Below are 20,691 nucleotides of genomic sequence, written 5' to 3' on the forward strand. Positions count from 1 at the left end.
AATCTAGAATTAATAGTCTATCTCTAAAGTTAGCAACTAGATTTGTCAAAAGAAAAAGAAATATGTTAGTTTAGGAAGCTTGATGTTATGTGTTTTAAAAAGAAAAAAAATAAAAAAATATACAGATTGTCTTAAACAATGAAAAATAAAGTATTCTCCACTAGGCTAGAGTTAATGTGCAAAGAAAATAGTTATTCATATGAATTGTATTAAAAATGAAAATAAGGAAAAATTTTTAAAGCATACATATTAATATAAACAATATCTAAGAAAATGAACACTACATCTATTACCATGCTGTCAATATTTTCCCTAATTTCGGCATGACTGCATACTTTATTCAAAAAAGTTCTCAGCCTGTGGAACTTTCATTGAAAACATTATTACCTGCGAATATATATATATATATTGTATTTTAAATATATTAAAAAAAAAAAGTATTACGTAATGTATCGGGACCCTCGGCTCTGCGGATTTGCATGCAAGGTGAGGGGAGGGTCGGCTGTGCTGTGGGCGGCGACCCCCAGTAGCGACCGCAGCCGCTCTATGGGCCTCATCCCATAATGGGGCAGCTTCGGCCAACCCCTGTGGGCGGCGCCCCACAGAGGCGGTGACAGCCATGCTGTGGGTCATGACCCACAGGCACGGCTACGGCCGTCCCTGTAGGGAGCCCCTGTGTATTCCCCCACGACCGCACCTGCTCTAAAACCCCGGTTACATGAGGATATTTTTTTAAATAATGCTATGTTTAGAAAATAATAAATAAAAGAAGAGGTGGGAAAAACCCATTCAAATTTAGAATAGGGTATTCCCCATTATATTTTAGTTAAGTGTTATTTGTTAGTTTCTTTTGGTTCAAGGGATCCTATATCTTTATATTTACATATATATATATATATGTGTTTTAAATATATATATGTATGTATATATATAGGTGTATATATGAATGTAATCTAACTTTAGGTTAATTATACGTTCATATTCTATATATACTTTATAAAAGAATTTATAGGTATATAAATATTTGAATATGATGTTTAATTTTTAATTCTATGGGGGTTAAATCTTTAGGGAATTTTATAATGAATGTTGTAAGTTATTTGGCTATAGGGGATTATTTTAGTGCACCTAAATTTAAGCTTGTCGAGATTAAACTTTATAGGGCAATTTTTCAGTATGGATTTATTTAGCCCTTTAGTCAAATTGTAGACACATTATAATTATTGTTAAAATAAATAATGGGTTTTAAAAATCCAAGTGCTAGAGTTAATTTAATTAATTCCTACAACAATTAAAAGATTAATTGAGGATCAATAATATCTCTTATCAATTAATTTAGAGCTTTTGTTTTAATTAGCTTGTATAACAAAATTGATGAGATAATAATAATTTCTTTGGAGTGTTAATATTTCGCATTTAATTTAGATTATCTCGCTTGCTTGATTTAGTTGTTTAGATTATCTTTAGTTGAAAAGAATTCAAACATAGTTAAGACAAGACTTGTTATTACATTATTTTAGCAAATTTAGTTTTATTAGGTTATGTTTTAAAAAAAAAAAATTATTTCGGTTGCGCCCAAAAGTTTGGGCATGACATTTTGGTATTAGAGCCAGGTTTCCAAATTTAGAAAACTTTCTCCATTACGTTTCGCTTTAATTATTTAATAAATTATATTATATTGATTTTTATATTTATTTTTAATTAATTAATTTTTTCTCCAAAAAAATTATTATTTAATTATTTATTTATTTTATTTTTCTCAGAAGGATGCCTCGAACTATGCAACAAGCTCACAAACATGGTAGAGGTCCTAGGCGTGTACGCATGGCACACAAAGAGGTCGATAGGGAGGAATTATTTCTGGAAAGGAACCCGAAGGCCCTTCCCGAATGATCGGTTGACCCAAACGGAGACATCTTATTAGCACTCCAGAACCTGATTGGGATAGTCCAGGGTAAGCTTCCAAAAGTGGACCATCATGCCGAAAACTAGAACTCTGGGGGCCATGGATCAGTAGATAGGCAATGGAGTAGGATTCCACCTCCTAACCCCATAGAGAGTCGGGTTGGGCATGAGCCTAAGTCTATGCATCTACCAGGACCACCTCCGATGGCAATGCCAGTGTATTATGAGAGATCATGTCAGGATCCAAGGGATCTGATCAAAGAGGTTATGTGCCTCCAGCCACCATCTTTTGGGGGATCTACTGACGAGGTAGAAGCTGAGGCTTGGCTTTTGAGCCTAGACAGGTGCTTTGCATTGCGCTCCTACAAGAACAATTTGAAGGCATGAGTAGCAGTCCACCTATTGAGAGGAACAACCTCCACATGGTGGAGACAGGAGGAGTACAAGTGTGGCCTAGTCGCAAACACCCTCACATGGGAAATTTTTACAGAGAGGTTCAGGGAGAGGTACTTGTCAGAGCATTACAAACAGCATAGGGTAGATGAGTTCCATGACCTCTAGCAGAAGGGTCTCTCAGTGACCCAATACGAGAGCAAGTTCTTCGAGCTCTTACCGTACATGGACTATCTGAAAGACGAGAAGCTTCTCGTCAACCATTTTATCAGAGGGCTGAATGCCGACATAGTAGGACCAGTGAGGATGGCTGCTCCAGGGAGCCTTCGGGTTGCCGTGGAGAAGGCCTTGATAGCAGAGGAGATTCAGGTTAGGCCAAAGGACACAAGGGATCGATTCCAGAACCAAAAACCTATACCCCAGACATACGGGTTTTAGAAACCCCATTGGAAGGTTAATAGCAGTCCTCCAGGGGTGGGTACAGTGGTTCTAGCAAGACAGGGGGACAACCTTTCTCTAGGCCTCAAGGCGTCCAATTTCAGGCATGCGGTGCTTGTTTCACATGTGGAGCCATGGGGCACATGGCGAGAGAGTGTCCTCAGGGTCAGATGGCAAGAAATCAGAGGATGGTAGCATCAGAGCCTACAGTTGGAGATATGGGTAAGTCCCATAGAGTCTTCACAGTGGTTGACAACCGCCAGGCAGAGCACCAAGCCACAGTCATTGAGGCTACAGGTATGATTAGAGGTAGCAGTGTATCTATATTATTTGATTTAGGAGCTATTAACTCCTTTATATCTCCATTGGTTGTGGAGCATTGCGGGCTAGTGGCAATTAGACAAGGTGTTAGTTGGGAAGTGGAGTTAGCTCCAGGGGCTAGAGTGTCAGTAGAATCAGAGGTTAGGGGATGTCAGCTTCAGATTGGCAATACCACCACCTCAGTAGACCTTAGAGTTACACCACTTGGATCATATGGCATCGTAATTGACATGGATTGGCTTTATGCCCATAGAACCAAGATGGATTGTCACCTGAAAGAGATTGAGTGTGAAGATGATCATGGTTCGCCCATAGTAATCGCCGGGATTCAGAGACCTGTGTCTCTTTGTATGATTTCCATAATGCAGCTTAAGCGGAGCATGCGAAAGGGATGTTAGTTATTTTCCATCACCATCAATGATATAGAAGAAGAGGATGAAAAGGAAACATCTATTGATGACCATCCTATCCTTAAGGGATATTCAGACGTGTTTCCTTCAGAGCTACCTGGAATGCCACCCCGTAGAGAGATTGAATTTCATATAGACCTTGTACCAGGAGTTGAGCCAGTTTCGAGAGCACCTTATAGGATGACCACAAATGAGCTTAATGAGCTCAAGATGCAGCTTGATGAACTCCTAGAGAAGGGCCACATTCATCCTAGTGTATCCCCTTGGGGTGCACCAGTCATCTTCATGAAGAAGAAGGATGGATCTCTTCGGTTATGCATGGATTACTATTAGTTGAACAAAGTAACCATCAAGAACTGATATCCTTTGCCCAGGATCGATGATTTATTTGACCAACTTCAGGGTGCCAAAGTATTTTCCAAAATTGATCTGAAGTCAAGATACCATCAGTTTAGAATAGTGGAAAGCAATATCCATAAGACCGCATTTCACACTAGATATGGCCACTATGAGTTCACCGTGGTTCCATTCGGTCTTACGAATGCTCCAGTTGTTTTCATGAGCCTCATGAATGGGGTATTCTATAGATTTCTTGACCATTTTGTGATTGTGTTCCTCAATGACATGTTGATATATTCTCGGAATGAGAAGGAGCATGAGGAGCACCTGAGACAGGTTTTGCAGTGTTTGAGGGACAATCAGTTGTATGGCAGTTTGTCAAAGTGTGCTTTCTTTTGATCAAAGGTCAAGTACCTTGGGCACGTTATTTCTAGTGATGGGATCTTATTTGACTCATCAAAGATTAGAGCTATTATGGATTGGCCAGTGCCAACCAGTGTGATAGAGGTCAGGAGCTTCATGGGCTTAGCAGGTTATTACCGACACTTTGTTGAGGGGTTCTCTAGAGTCGTACATCCTATTACTTCTCTTCAGTGTAAAGGAAAGAAATTTGAGTGGAAAGAGAAGTACGAGAGGGCCTTTTAGGAACTCAAAAAAGGCACTTACTAGTGCACCTATCCTTGTAGTGCCAGATCCCTTAGGCGACTTTATGGTTTGCACAGATGCTTCCCTAGAGGGTTTAGGAGCAGTCCTTATGCAGGATGGTAGGGCTATAGCTTTTGAGTCTAGGAAACTTAAGACTCATGAGCTTAACTACCCTACTCATGACCTTGAACTTGTAGCAGTAGTGCATGCACTTGTGAGGTGCATACACTTCCTTTTGGGTCATCATTTTTAGCCTCATTCAGACCATCAGAGCCTTCAGTACATATTCACTCAGCCGAATCTTAATGCATGTCAGAGAAGATGGATGGAATTTTTATGCGAGTATGATTTTGATGTTCACTACATCAAGGGGAAAGAAAACATAGTTGTAGATGCCTTGAGTAGGAGACATTGTGAGGTTTAGACCATATCTATGGGCATGGATATGAGAGATCATATATTACAACAGTTGCCAGAGGATGGATGGTATTTAGAGGTTTGTCAGGTGATACGATCTCAGGAAACTCTAGAAGGGAAATATGTGGATTATTCCCTTGATTCCGATGGGCTATTACGCTATAGAGGGTACATCTATGTACCTTCTTCTGGTGGATTCTGAGAGTTCATTGTGATAGAGGCTCATAGAGCTCCTTATGCAGCGCATCCCGGGGTTATGAAGATGTATGCTGACTTGAGACAAATATATCATTGGCCAGGAGTGTGGCAACTTATTGCTAAGTTAGTAGCCCGATGCCTTGAGTGTCAGAGAGTCAAGGTGGAGCACCCCCATCTAGGTGGGTTGCTCCAATCTCATGCTATACCATAGTGGAAGTGGGATACTGTATCCATGGATTTCATCATTGGTCTCCCCATGTCATCTCATTCCCATGATGCCATCTTGATGATAGTTGACAAGTTAACCAAAGTGGCCCACTTTTCACCAGTTCAGACTACCTTCACAGCACTAGTAGTAGCACAGGTGTTCTTGCATGACATCATCAGACTTCATGGCATTCCATGCAAGATTATTTTTGGTAGGGATTCCCTCTTCACATCTTCCTTTTGGAAGGCATTATAGGAAGCTATGGGCACCAAGCTCAATTTCAGTATAGCCTATCATCCGGAAATGGATGGACAGACATAGAGGGTTAACCAGGTGTTAGAGGATATGCTTTGCATGTACGTCATGGATCATCAAACCAGATGGGAAGAGTACTTTCCCTTAGTAGAGTTTGCCTATAACAATGGGCATCACACTTCCTTGGGGATGCCACCCCATCAGGCATTATATGACGGACCTTGTAGGACACCGTTGAGTTAGGACCGCATAGAGGACAGAGTTGCTATTGGTCCTGAGATAGTTCAGGATATGGAGCGGCAGGTGGATTTGATTAGGCAACGTCTTAGAGAGGCACATGATAGACAGAAGAAGTATGTAGATGCGAAGAGGATAGATCATAGCTACTTGGTTGGAGATAGAGTCTTCTTGAGAGTGCAACTGCATAAGAGTCCAATCCATTACAGAAAGGGTTCTAATCTCACACCTCGCTTTGTAGGACCATTTGAGATCCTTTGAGAGGATAGGACCAGTTTCCTATCGTTTAGCATTGCCACCTAGCCTGTCATGCATCCACGATGTGTTTCATTTATCAGTTTTGAGGAAGTACATCTATGATGAGTCTCATATTTTAGATTGGGATGCCTTGTAGGTGGAGTCAGATGGGCAGCTAGCTTTGGAGCCCATTCACATTTTGGCATGCCAGACGTTGGCCCTTCGAGATCGAGAGCTAGACTAGGTTAGGGTCCAGTGGGATTGCAATGATGAGGTTACAGCTTCATGGGAGGACACAACACGTATGAGATCACAGTACCCCCATCTTTTTGATGAACCCCAGGAGGAAGTTCATGCCTTGAGGGGGAGGGTGTGACACCCTACCCTGACACATCCTATCATTTTAGTGATTTTCATTTGGAGACTATTATGGATGCTTTATTTTTATGCATTATGGATTTAGAACTTATATGATTCCATGATTTGGATAACATTGATGAATATTGATGCTTCATTTCTATGCATTATGGATATAGAACTTTATATGATTCTAGAATAGGATAACTTTGAGATGATGAATGTCATTATTGGATTTGTAGGACTTTATTATGATGATAGAATATGATGCATATCTTATGAATGGATCAAATTATGAGGATTATGATAATTGCCTATGTGGATTAATTGGGATATATGAGATATTGATTTGTTAATGTCAATTGTATGCAGAGTGTTCGATGTGTATTCTTATTCATGTGTTTAATATGATATGAGGTTATTTGGAATTACTAATGTGTAATTGAGATGCGTAGGAAAATTATCCATGTGACCATGGAAATATTATGGGGAAGCAAACCTAGACCTATGTACATTTGTAAATCCAGGGGTTGTCTATTTGGAGAGACAACACCCTGTATGTATCGTATTTTATTCATGAAAGTAAATGTTGCATGTGTGTTAAAGTGTAATTTATTGATTTGTTTAAATCCAACAAGAGACAATTTCCATGTGTAATTTTGTAATTTATTTTATTGTGTCACTTGACACATGTGCTGATTAGTGTCATTGATTTTGACTTGTCTCTTGGAGGGAGTTGTTTTAACCAAAGCCCTTTTCAAATTTTTGGATGTGGGCCCAAATTTTCCTTGGGTAGAGAGTCTTTGGAGTGGTCAACTCAGGTTTGACCCGAAGGTTAACTTTAGATGCATTTCTAAGGGGTCAAATGGACTCCTAGGGGTAGTTTAAGGGTTTTTCCTAAGGTCCATAAGGTATACCTATGGGTTAGGGGTATTTTTAAATATGTGACTACTCCCACATGACTGTTTAGTCACCCCAAAAAGTGGTTTTCCCAAGATGAGCGAAAATTCAACTTAGAAGGTTCCACCTAGGTTAGATAACCTTCCTTTTTGATGTCAGTCTCTCTTCCCCACCTTCTCTTACCTTTTCTCTTTCCAGTTTTAGTAACCTGTAAGAGGTTGGGAAGATCAACCAATAGGGAACTCTCGCTCTATCCAAGAGGTTGGGAAGAGTGAGAGAGGCCTTCTTAGGCAAGGATTAGGGACTTATTGAGTAATCACCCACTCTCCATCTTTGGAGATCTTGAATTTTTGAAAAAGGAATAGTTTTAGGATTGGATTTTGGCTAAGTGTTGGAGGAAAGTATTGTGGAATTGGGCTGCTCTTCCTCAAATTAGTTCTAGCAAACCTTTGGGCATATTGAAGGTTGGTTCTTATTCTTCCTTACATGTTGCACATTTATGTTTAAAAGATTGCTTGAATGTAAATGTTGTTTTTCTTGTAATTCCTTTGTGAAAGATTTTGTGTTCTTCCTTTTTATTTCTTTATGCTTTGTTCTTGTTTTGGGAGTATCCAAGAGCCTTCTACTCTTGGGAGAGTAGAAATGTCCTGGGGTGGAAGGATTTTGACAGCCATAGAGTGAGAGGCTCTCATTATGATAGTGATCTCAAGGGTTGTTTATGTGACCCTTGCTATATAGCCTTGTGTATGCATTCAGGGGTCATAAGGGGAGAAAGTATGGCATGTACGCCCTGGGGGGCATAAGGATGTGGGGATTATGGACTTATGTTGTATTTTTGGTTGCCATGAGATGGCTTGTTATCTACCATTCTTGCAGTCTCCTCAATGGATTTGGTCCACTTCCACCCTTGTGAAAGCACCACATTTTGTGGTGAAGTTTAGCCTTGGTTGGGAAAGTGCTTGTTGTGTTTGCTTGAGTGTAACCTGTCTAGGGCTTGGTTCTCCTAGCTCGAGAGTGGCTTCTAGAAAGCCTAGGCTGGGAGGTGAGCTCTCCTTGGTCATAGCCTTTGATTTGTATGCAAGTTGCTTGGAAAAGAAAATAAAGGGCAAGCTAGGAGTTGCTGGTTTTATGTGATTTGCAGGAAAAGAATAGGGAATGGGGTGCTATATTTTAGTTGTAGAATTGTAAATGAAAATTTGCATGTTGTATTTTTTTTTTTGAAAAAGAAATGTATTCATTTTAAAAGTCCCCATTTAATAGGGATGAGGGACTAGTTGGCTATCTCACCCATATGTAATATTTAGAATAGTGTACTCTAAGTATTCTTTAAAGAAAAGTATTCTTTGTTAAGTTATTTTTGAAAATTGTAATATTATGTTGGGTTTAAGTTTTCTATTGTTCTTGAAATACTATTTGTTGTATATATGTTATTCTGAAAATAAAAGTTCATTTTATCTCCTCATGCATAATGAATTAATGGAAACGAGTGAAGTAGTAAGCTTGCATGTTAGTAAGAGAAAAGTAAGCATTTAGTCCTATTTATTTATTCCCAAATACAAATTATGGTTAAATAGATTTAACATGTCTATCTCTAAGGTTAAATTAAAAGAATTCTAGGCTAGTGTAGTTGCTATTAAAATTTATTAATTTTTGTTAGTTTTCCTTTTATTTATTGCAGAAAATAAATCTAGAATTAATAGTCTATCTCTAAAGTTAGCAACTAGATTTGTCAAAAGAAAAAGAAATATGTTAGTTTAGGAAGCTTGATGTTATGTGTTTTAAAAAGAAAAAAAATAAAAAAATATACAAATTGTCTTAAACAATGAAAAATAAAGTATTCTCCACTAGGCTAGGGTTAATGTGCAAAGAAAATAGTTATTCATATGAATTGTATTAAAAATGAAAATAAGGACAAAATTTTAAAGCATACATATTAATATAAACAATATCTAAGAAAATGAACACTGCATCTATTACCATGCTGTCAATATTTTTCCTAATTTCTGCATGATTTAAAAAGTTAAAAATAATAATAATAATAGATTGCTTAAGTGTATATATATATATATATGAGACTGCATACTTTATTCAAAAATGTTCTCAGCCTGTGGAACTTTCATATATATATTGTATTTTAAATATATTAAAAACAAAAATGTATTACGCAATGTATCGGGACCCTCGGCCCTGCGGATTTGCATGCAAGGTGAGGGGAGGGTCGGCCGTGCTGTGGGCGGCGACCCCCAGTAGCGACCGCAGCCGCTCTGTGGGCCGCATCCCATAGCGGGGTGACTTCAGCCAACCCCTATGGGCGGTGCCCCACAGAGGCGGCGACAGCCGTGCTATGGGTCATGACCCATAGGCATGACTGCGGCCGTCCCTACGGGGAGCCCCTGTGTATTCCCCCACCGCCGCATCTGCTCTAAAACCCCTGCGGCCGCCCTTAATCCGCCTCTGCCCACTCTCCCTTAGCCCTGCAAACAAAAAAGAATAACACAGCTAAGCCCTAGCCCAAAATTTGGGATAGGGCAAGACAATAAGGTAGGAAGAAAATAGGGTAGAGGGTGGGGGTATTTTATAATTTTTAGTTAGGTTACATGGGGATATTTTTTTAAATAATGCTATGTTTAGAGAATAATAAATAAAAGAAGAGGGGGAAAAAACCCATTCGAATTTAGAATAGGCTATTCCCCAATATATTTTAGTTAAGTGTTATTTGTTAGTTTCTTTTGGTTTAAGGGATCCTATATCTTTATATTTACATATATATATGCTTTAAATATATATATGTATGTATATATATAGGTGTATATATGAATGTATAAATCTAACTTTAGGTTAATTATACGTTCATATTCTATATATACTTTATAAAAGAATTTATAGGTATATAAATATTTGAATATGATGTTTAAATTTTAATTCTATGGGGGTTAAATCTTTAGGGAATTTTATAACGAATTTTGTAAGTTATTTGGCTATAGGGGATTATTTTAGTCCATCTAAATTTAGGCTTGTTGAGATTAAACTTTATAGGGCAATTTTCATTATGGATTTATTTAGCCCTTTAGTCAAATTGTAGACACATTATAATTATTGTTAAAATAAATAATGGGTTTTAAAAATCCAAGTGCTAAAGTTAATTTAATTAATTCCTACAACAATTAAAAGATTAATTGAGGATCAATAATATCTCTTATCAATTAATTTAGAGCTTTTGTTTTAATTAACTTGTTTAACAAAATTGATGAGATAATAATAATTTCTTTGGAGTATTAATATTCCGCATTTAATTTAGATTATCTCACTTACTTGATTTAGTTGTTTAGATTATCTTTAGTTGAAAAGAATTCAAACATAGTTAAGACAAGACTTGTTATTACATTATTTTAGCAAATTTAGTTTTATTAGGTTATGTTTTTAAAAAAAAATTATTCCGGTTGCGCCCAAAAGTTTGATTAGCTTCACCTATGCAATAGACTCTTATGTGTGTTTGATTGCATGTAATGTGCTTCTCTCATAATGTGCTACTTGATATGTCTTGGTGTTATGTTAGGCTATCTTTGGATAACCCTTGTTTCTCTATTGACACAAGGTATTAACTCATAATGTTGGTTCCCAATTTTTGGTACATCTTGATTTTTCCTGAAATCATTCATTTTTTAGAAAATATAATGATTTAAACTTTAAGAGGTCCCATTTGAAGTAATTAATTGAAGAGAGTTAGATCAAAGGCTGTTAGATCAAAATTTCTTGGATAGAACCTCTCTACTTCTAAATCATACTTGCAATGGAGTCTCCTTTGTATCTATCAAATGTTGATAAAAAACCAATTTTACATTAGCTTTTGGGGGGTCAAATGAATTCATTTAAATCTTTTTTTTTTAAAAGTATTTATTCCTTATTATAAGCTTTCCAAATAGTATAATTTTTAATATATTTAATTTCATTAATATATTTTTATTTTATTTCTTATGAATGTATGTTTTTTATCGAATATGAACTTCTTTGTTCAATGCATTGAGAAAAATAGTAAAATAATTCAAAAAAATTCTGAAAAATATCTATGCACTAGGTATTGATGTCTTCTTTCTAACAAAAAAATAAAACTTAATTTTGATAGATATAGAACAAGTTATGTGTTCAAACATACACGTATATCTAAATTATAATTAGTCGGACTTCAAAACTTGATAAAATGAAAAATATTCAACATATCACTATCAAATCAACTGCATGTCCTGGGTATTTATGTTACAAACCAAAATTCAAAAGAATTAAGTTTTTATTTTTATAGAAAAAAAGTTATGCGTTTTGGGATACACATCACTCTTAAAAAATGATGTTTGTTGTAAAAAACTACTTTTTGAGGAAGATGGAAAAATCAATAAAAATTTATTCGCAAAAATTTGAAAAAAGTATATTTAGAATCTACAATCAAGATGTTACAAATCACTAGTTTACATCATCTTCAAATTCTTAATGATTTGAAAGTTATAGGTGTTGGAAAGTGAATTTTTTTTCAAAATGTTCATCTAAGTGTCAAAGTTGGTCAAAAAGTAGGAACCGGTATTGTGACTTGAAGCAGACTTCACTGGTGAGGAGGGACCTCAAAGAGATCTATCCGGACATTTCAGCAAGAGTAACACAATGAAAAAACAAAGATATGATGGAGTCAATGGATAATATATTATTTTATTTCATGAAAAATTGATTACAACCAACCGATAACAACTGGGTTATAGCATAACTGGCTCATAGGCCTAGTAGAACATACATAATAGGTCACAACCGGGACCTTGAATCTTAAGATCTATCTTCTACGCATAGTCTAGCTACTTTATTCTCCTATTGATTACATTATAATACATGATTACAACTATATATACGATCCAAAGGATCCAGTCAGCCCAAAAAGGGATCAAAACCCGAAGAACAAGACATAACGTGTAAAATAAACAAGGTCAGCCTCCGCTAATAGATTCCTCTAGAAAATACAAAGGATGAAACAAAGATCGAGGGGGAAAGGTCGGACACATGCCAAGGAACATCAAAATAAATGCCTAAGGCTCCACAAGCTTCATAAGGGTTTTTGATAGATTACCAAAATAGGTCCAGGCAACCGGAAATAAGAACCGTCAACCGGTAATAGGAAACTGTCAAGAAAATTGATAGCGATATCTTTCCAGAAAATGATCCAAATGCAATGCGGTCTGGAAATAAGAAAGATGATCAACTCTTCAAGTAGAATCCAACTCCATAGGATCTGGCGAGCCAAAATTGGGACACACAGAAAGAAATATTGAAACTGCAAACATAAAACAAAACAAAAAGAAAATGTTTTTGGTTGATGCAAGATTGCTATGAACTGGGGATGCTCCTGCATCAGACATACGAGATTATTGAAAAAGTGAGCCTCCCACTTTGCTGGGGTCAGAGGAAAACCAAGGCATTTTACCTATGCCTGAGAAATCCAAGATGAATCTTCAATTGGTCTGTCCTTCCACTTCACAAGTACTCCTTATACTGACTACTCTGGGTACTACGCCCAATCCTACTGTCCAAAATCTCTTCAATCTAATCCGGTTCCTTCTAGGGCAACTGTTTCTCCAAGTCTTCAATACCATCCTCACTAAATTTTGGTTCATGATACTCATGAAGATCTGCAATGTTAACCACAGGTGAAATACTTAGACTATCCAGTAACTCCACTTCATATGCATTTCCAGAACTGAACTTCCTCAAAATCCTGCAAGGTCCAAACTTCTTCATCTGCAACTTGTTATAAGTTCCAATCGAGAATCTCTCTTTTCTCGGATATACCATCACTTCATCGCCATCTTCAAATTCCTTATGTCTCCTCTTCTCGTCTGCCTTCTCTTTATACTTGTTTCTCATGTCTTCCAAATGTTGCTTAACCTGAATATGTAAGGCTGCCATGTGATCTGCAAAGTCTTCTACTTCTAAACTTCTTCGGTCTTCAATGGTAATGTCTCTCAATTCTGATATACCTCTAGGATGCACTCAGGTAACAATCTGAAAAGGTGTTCTTCTGGTACTTCTGTTCACTGAATTGTTATAGACAAACTTTGCTTGTGCAAGAATCAAATCCCAACTTCCAGTTTTATCTCCAACTACACATCTCAACAAGTTTCCCAAACTTTGGTTAACTACTTCTTTCTGTCCATTAGTCTATGGATGAAAAGTAGAACTGAACTTCAAATTTGTCTTCATCTTCTTCCAAAGTGTTCTCCAAAAATAGCCAACAAACTTAGTGTCTCTGTCTAAAACTATGCTCTTAGGCAATCCATGCAATCTCACTACCTTGAAAAATAGGTCTGATACATGCAATGCATCTGATGTCTTCTTACATGTCTGTATCTTACATTCAACTTATAAAATTCTTCGGTGTACTCCTTCACATTAGATTCCTTTTGTCTCAAATTGTGCAATTTCCAAAACAGATTCACTTGACAATCAGTTGGCATAAACTTTGACTTCATCTTAGCAATCATCTGATCCCATGCCTTAATCTTCTCTTTACCTCTTCTTTGTCTATCAACTTGCAAATTCTCACACCAAAGAGATGCATGACCTTTCAACTGGGTATAGGCATATTTCACCTTCCTCTCTTTTGTAGTGCTTTCAAAATCAAAATACTTGTCTATCTCTGAGATCCAATCCATCAATTTGTCTGAATCTAACTTCTCATCATATTTTGGTGGGGTAAAATAAGTTTTAGTATTCTCCCTACTCAAAACCCTCAAAAACCTTTCCTCATGCAGATCAACTACCAGTGGGTTTTCTTGTTCTGTCAGAGCTTCTTCACCTTCATCTTCACTCACATCTTCAATATGTTAGCCTCTTCTCTGGGCTGTCTCCACGACTTCCAATTGGTCTTCTATGCCTCACAATATCTCCATCACAATAGGGTTTGCATTCCCATGCACTCCACCATTCCTAGCTCCTCTTCGAACCATCGTTCATGTCAGTCCTCTATAGCTGTAGGTTGGATCTATCTGCCACCCTACAACAAAAAAATTTCAAGACACACAATCTCCAGAATGAAACTACGCTCTGATATGACTTGAAGCAGTCATCGGTGAGGAGGAACCTCAAAGAGATCAATCTGGACCATTCAGCAAGAGTAACACAATAGAAACACAAAGATATGATGGAGGCAATGCAGAACAGATTGTTTTATTTCATGAAAAATTGATTACAACCAATTGGTAACAACTGGGTTACAACATAACCAACTCACAGGCCTAGTAGAACATACATAATAGATCACAACCGAGACCTTGAATCTTAAGATCTATGTTCTATGCACAATCTAGCTACTTGATTCTCTTGTTGATTACATTATAATACATGATTACAACTATATATATGATCCAACGGATCCAGTCAGCCCAAAAAGGGATCAAAATTCGAATAACAAGACCTAACATGTAAAATAAACAAGGTCGGCCTCTGCAAATAGATTCCTCAAGAAAATATAAAGGATGAAACATAGATCATGGGAAAAGGTCGGCCACACACCAAGGAACATCGTAATTAATGCCCAAGGCTCCAAAAGCTTTGGAAAGGGTTATGGTAGATCACCAAAATAAGTCCAGGCAACCGGTAACAAGAATCATCAACCGGTAACATGAAACTGTCAAGGAAACTGATAACAATGTCTTGTTGAAAAATTATCCAAATGCGATGCGGTTTGGAAATAAGAAATATGATCAAGTCTTCAAGTAGAATCCAACTCCACAAGATCCGGTGAGCCATAACCGGGACACACAGAAAGAAAATCTGAAACTACAAACAAAAAGAAAAACATAAAGAAAATGTTTTTGGTTGATGCAATATTTCTATGAACCGGGGATGCTCTTGCATCATGAGTTCACCCTAATAAAGAGACTAAACCTATCATGATATTCTTTTATTTGTATCTCAATTCTTCTATATGTTGTATCAATGTTATGTTGTACCTATGCTATTATTCGTAAATGTGCCTTTATGTTGTCTGCTTGGGAATGATGAAAAGCATTAACATCTCTATTTTTGGTCTCAACCAAGCTGACCCAAAACAACTCATGTTTTATCATATTATGATCTCTTATTTCATTGTGCTCATAGTTCCACTACCTTTGAGGGATAAGACCAATTCAATACAATCATACTTGATATAAATGATTTATCAAAATCAAATAATTACTCCAGTTAGTGGACCCCTAATGCGCTTTCTCATTATGTTTTGTGACCATTGTCCTTTATTTGTCCTTTCTCAAGGGAATATCATTATGGGAACGTGCTTTTGTTTTGGATGCATGTATGCTACCTTAAATCTATTTCTCCTAGTAAGGCATACACAATCACTTTAATGTGGGGGCATACACTCCACTCATTGTTACATTTTGTGCACACACCATGAGACATGGTTTGTACACTTTTGATCACAAACTATGAAATGTTTGGTACATTTTGCAATAACCACTTTATAGTCAATTCAATTCCATTATTCAAATTATTTTGCAAAATGAGATTTTTTCTTTGTTATCTTTTGCACTAATTTTTTAATTCAAAAATTTTAAATCATGACTCATAGTAAGTATAAGAATTACTAGGCCAACATAGTCATACAGTATTTTCTCTTCATGTTTTTTTCCTTTTATCTTGATATTAGATTGATAAAATCCTACGTCCCTAGGGGCTTGGTGTGTATTTCATCTTTATCATCTTGATGAAATTTTTTGAATGCTACTTTATACTTTACCGAGAGTATGAATGTAGGCTCATACTCCCGCTAAAGTGGGGGATAAATGTAGCATAGTAATTGTATCCCTATACAATTTCATCCTCACCTAGGCCTCACTTTAGCGTTTTAGTCTTCCGTGCCCTGACCTTGTTTTGATTTTGCTTGCGCAAACCTAAAAATAGTATTTTCAACACCTTTCTGGGACTTTGTATAAATTACAGAGCCGATGGGAAGGATAGGGATGCCTTGGGCACCCTTGTCATCCCAAAAGGAGCCCAAATTTGGACCCCTCAATGGTCATATTTTGGAGGTGGGAAAAATTTCTTCATGTTGGCCCACTTCAAAATATTAAACATGTTTGGTGCAGTGAGGTATGAAATTAGGCCTTACCCCCTCACTTTATCATCTCTTAGTTACAATTTCACAATTTTAATTTCAAAAGTCAAGTGAGAAAGCAATCAAGCATATTTAAGGTAGTGAAGGAGAGGTCAACTTCAGATTTCAAGCATTCATGATAACATCCATGTGTTGGAAATTGATACTCATCTGATGATTTTTGGTAGTTTCCGGTGGCTGATTATTGGTTTAGGGTTGTCATTGATGGCAACTCTTCATAGAGATTTGAACTAGTAGCCTTAATTCTTCTTATCCAGAAGCAAGTCTTAACCGATATTTTAGGAAGAACAAAGCATTTTTGGTCCGGAATCTTTCCAGTTATTGGGGTGCATTGAATCATGTTTGGGATGATTAGTGTAATGCCCCTACCCTAGTCGGCCTTGTAAAACCCATTTGACCTTGGTTGACTTCCTATGTGGCATTCTTGAATGGTGGATTTACCATTATGTAATGTTGTAGATTAGACTATACAAATATTGTGCATACCTATTATTGTGCTTTTGCATCGATTCTTGTGTAAATGTAGTTGTCTCCTAATTCTTGTTATAAATCTCGAGATAATGCCTTCATTGAATATGTAAATATATATGTATGCTTGCGTGATTCATGAGTGCAGGAGATTGCAGGTACAACACTGCCTAGGGAGAGGTTCATCTCCTTCGGGATTCGCAGGGTTGAGTATACCTCCTTCATCCTTAGAATTCGGATTTGGGGGTCATAAAACTCTCGTCTTGCCTTAGCCATGGTCAGGTGAGCGTCATGTGTGGTCCGTAGGGTTTTCTTTTCGTTTGGGTTACATGTCGTGTGATTGGTGGACTTTCTTGGTTTGCGTGCCATGCATGTGGGAAATGGAGTATTTTATCTTAAGTATTTAATGCAATTTAATGTGTGGATGTACGCATTAGTAATTGAGAAATTTAAAATAGATAGTTTTCTTTTATATGATTAATCGTTAATTTAAGAGAACGCTTTATTTATATTTGTAACAAGCTTAAGTAATTAAAATTGAAATAATGTGTTCATTTACGCATTAGTTGTTGAGGAATTAAAATAAATAGGTTTCCTTCATGAGATTAATCATTTATTAAAAAGATCGCTTTATTATGTTGTAGCGAGTTTAATTTAATAGTTAATTTTAAATAACGAATTTAAGTAGTTATGCGATTTAAAAAAAAGAAGAAGAAAGATTTAAAGTCATTTGGAAATAGAAATAAATTAATCATTTTCGCATTTTGGAAAATGAAAGGGTAAATTTTATTATTTAAAGAAAATTATTTTTAATTTGTAAAGTTGATATAGTATAAAAGATTGATTTTTGGAAATTAAATTAATCTAAATGCTTTACCCTGGTCAATAGTTTCGAAATATAATGTAGGCCTAAATTAATATTGAGAAATTAAAATTTAAAATTTAATAAGAGAGAAGCATATCAATTAGAAAATCAAGTTAAATTAATTTAGTAGTTGAAAAGAATTATTAATTCTTTTATTTTAAAAAGGGTTTAAATTTGGAAATTAGAAATTAGGTCAAAGGGGATTCTTTTAACCTAGGTTGGGAAAATTTTTTGGGATTATTATTTTCCTTTGAAGAAAAAAAAATGTTGGAAGGGAGATGGGGAGATTTTGGAAAAAGATGGAGTTTTACAATAGTAGATTTGGGGGCTCATCATCAAAATCCTTCCAGGAAAGCTTATTGAGGTAGGAATCTCTTTTATCGATTTGATTAAGTTGTTTTAAAAAAAAGAGAGAGGGAAAAGGGGCTTGTATGTTTTTCTTGCAATTTTGGTTTTCAGATTCTCCATTGTTGTCCATGAGTAAGTTTCATTGTAGAAATTTGTTAAAGAGTAGCTTTGTTGGATCTTTGTGTGAGAGGTGAGCTTCCTTGTGCCAAAGATTTGCTTAATGGGTGGGTTATTCAACAATTTCCTCTATTGTTTTGAAACCCTTGACATTCTAGAAAAAAAAATGTGTCTGTGACTATGATAAATGGAAAATGGGGGTTTTTACGTTTTGTTTTGGTTATTTTGTTCATGTTTATATCAAAAAAAAACATTGTTCCCCAGTTTGTTGTTTATTTTGAGCAATCTGGAAAATATATGGACTGTGATTTTCTTTCAAGAAAAAAAAATGGGGGTTGCTAGAAAATGCTTTAAATCCCTGTCTGAGACTTTGTGGTGTGTATTGGGGATTTGTTATCTTTTTTATTACTAATTGTATATGCTATAACAAAAATAAATAAATAAATAAATAAATAAATTATAAACCCCATGGCTGGGAGGCAGCCGGTAGCAACTGCTACCAGTTGGTAGTAGCGCTACCAAAGGTAGCGAATTGCTACCAAATGGTAGCAGTGCTACCAGGGGTAGCAGCCTGCTACCATTTGGTAGCAGCGCTACCAATGGTAGCATGAGCTACCAAGGGGGGGGGCCACGTGGGTACCTTCCCTTTTCTTTTTTTTGAAAATTAAAAAGTTTTTGTTTATTTATATTTTTTTATTATTATATATAAATTGTTTAAAAAGAATATATATATATATAATATATAAAAAAAAAATCAAATTAATAATTGAATTTAAATTTAGTTTAAGAGATTTAAATTCAGTTTCTTTTATATTATTTAATCCCAGATTATTAAATAATATTTGGATTTTAGATAATTAACACTTAGTAAATCCATACTTTAATACAAGTTATTAATTTCATATTGCTTATGTCATACTCAGGTTAATACATATTATTAACATGGACTAAGTATTAATGGTGGATTAATGTGAATTTTTAAATAAAAGTTAATTTAGCAAATCCATAAACTTGATCGACATTAATAGTTAAAACAATATGGTAAACGAATACCTCTACCAGATAATGCCTATGCAGATTTAAATTTCTATAATAGAATTTGGTTATGTAATGGTAAGACTTGATATGCTAGTGTTTGGTCATAAGTTGGTCAAGCCCCTAGTTAGGGTACCGTCATACAAGAGAATCTATGTTTGTGTTTTTTTTAATGGTTCAATTTGATCCGCTTCTAAAAGGGATCACTATGTAATAATCAACTGAGGTAGATGTTGTATAGTGGGTGTGTTCGCCTAAAGGGCAGAGATGTAATTGACATGAAAACTTATGTAATCCTAACTATATTAAATGCCAGAGGGGTCTTGTAGTTGAGCAGACCCAGAGATGTAGCCCTCTAGGGGTGAACTCCGAGATCATATCCGTGTTATGCGATGCTTTGTCTCTTTTATTTCATACTTTAAGTTATTATGTATGGTTGCTTTTCATAAGTGTATAATGGGAATTTAATGAAGCTAAATCAAAGTGCATAAATTTAGTCATCTTGATAAATGTAGTAATTAGGGTCATAAAAGATTGTAATTATGATTATGGAAAAGTATTTTGTTAATGTTAATTAAAAGAAGTAATAGTGGAAAGAATCTCGCTAGGTTACCATTATTGGATTAACTTGTTATAAAGCTTGTAAATTGAGCGAATGTGAATGGGTAACAAAGATAGGATTAATGTCGTAATTTCTAAATTGAAATTTAATGGATGAACCTCATATGGGAATTTACCTTTTTATCTTAGTAAATAAATATCGTCATGTTAGTTATATGTCACTATATTGGATGAAGTTATTTAGTTATTTACGTTTTAATCTTAACAAATAATCCTTACCAGATTAATTTTATAATTGGGTGAGCTCAACTAGCTACCCATATTATAACCCTAATAAATGAATTTCTTTATGATTAGCTAAAATTGAACTAAAAGGGAAGGATTCATTTAGTTGTTTATATCATAATCTTAGCAAATTGTATCTCTTCATATTAACTTTATTTTAACTAAAAAGAGTGACACACATTAAGTTAGTTATATTCTAATCCTAATGGAAGAACGTCACTATGTACTTATATTTTTAATCCTGAAAGAATGAATATCATCTTGCTAACTATATTTTAATTAAAGGGATGAACTCATGTGGCCCTAGTACATTTTCACCTTAATGAATTGAGCACCTTCTATTAACATTATTTTAACTCCAATGAAAGAACTCTTTGGCTACTTACATTTTATCGTCCATAAAAGAACTACAACTCATTAGTTGGTTTTGCTTAAAATCAAATGAAGGAACCTTGTTTTTTTATTTGCAGCTTAATCCTTAATGGATGAATCTCATCTTTTTAGCCATACTTTTAATTATAAAGGATGATATCATTTGTGGGTGGTTACCATTAACCCAAATGAATGAACTTCGTTATATTAGTTGCATTGTACCTTAATGGGT

The sequence above is a fragment of the Cryptomeria japonica genome, chromosome 8, assembly GCF_030272615.1.
Source record: "Cryptomeria japonica chromosome 8, Sugi_1.0, whole genome shotgun sequence".
In the NCBI taxonomy this organism is placed as follows: Eukaryota; Viridiplantae; Streptophyta; class Pinopsida; order Cupressales; family Cupressaceae; genus Cryptomeria; species Cryptomeria japonica.